The sequence below is a fragment of the Etheostoma cragini genome, chromosome 12, assembly GCF_013103735.1.
Source record: "Etheostoma cragini isolate CJK2018 chromosome 12, CSU_Ecrag_1.0, whole genome shotgun sequence".
NCBI lineage: Eukaryota > Metazoa > Chordata > Actinopteri > Perciformes > Percidae > Etheostoma > Etheostoma cragini.
In genome coordinates this window covers 702,001-702,663 of record NC_048418.1, presented here as the reverse complement: position 1 = coordinate 702,663, position 663 = coordinate 702,001, and the positions used below count along the sequence as shown (strand labels likewise).

Below are 663 nucleotides of genomic sequence, written 5' to 3'. Positions count from 1 at the left end.
GAGAGAGAGGGCTGGAAAGTGTTCCCAGCATGCACCAGTTCTCCTTTAACTAGGCCAGTAGGTAGAAGTGCAGGTAGCAGCAGGGGAGTCTTTAATGGAGGCTTTTTGTAGTTTTTCTTTTCTAAACTCGTGTTTTTGTTTCCATCAGGACCTGAAAGAGAAGAAGCTGGCGGAGGAGAAGGAGAACGGGAAAGACAGCGCCACCAACGGGAAGGTAGCACGCCGCCGTCCTATTGGCCACGTCCACACCCCCCCCCCCCCCCCCCCCCCCTCATTTATAACAATTTAAAGATGTCCCTCCTGGTGTCTCCAGGTCTAATCTAACTCCTTTCCAAAAAGTTTCTATATCAGAAATTTGGGTTTCTTTCAAATAGAATTGTCCAGCGCTCCTCACACGTTACATCAATAATCAGATCACTACTTTCACTGGATTTGGTTTTTTTTGTCAATTTGATTAACATTTGGAGAAAAAAATAATCGGTAAAAGGACTTTTTTAAAAAAGTGTAAAAAAGAGAGAAATGTCAAAAGGGACAAATGTAAAAAAAAAAAAAACTAAAATTTCAGCAGGCTCCGAAAAAAGTGACAAAACGGGAGCAAAAAAAAAAGTAAAAGACGAAAAATGTCAAAAGTGACAAATGTTTAAATAAAAACTTTAAAAAAAA

The 663-nt window shown here is 40.0% G+C and overlaps 1 long non-coding RNA gene across 1 annotated transcript in view; it reads left to right on the top strand.

The window, feature by feature from the left end:
- The first annotated feature begins 107 nt into the window (after nt 1-107).
- Nucleotides 108-663, top strand: part of LOC117953926 — a 768-nt gene continuing 212 nt past the window's right edge. Inside the window, exon 1 of the long non-coding RNA XR_004658707.1 lies at nt 108-214. This is a non-coding gene — a long non-coding RNA (uncharacterized LOC117953926). The remainder of the gene's footprint in view (nt 215-663) is intronic.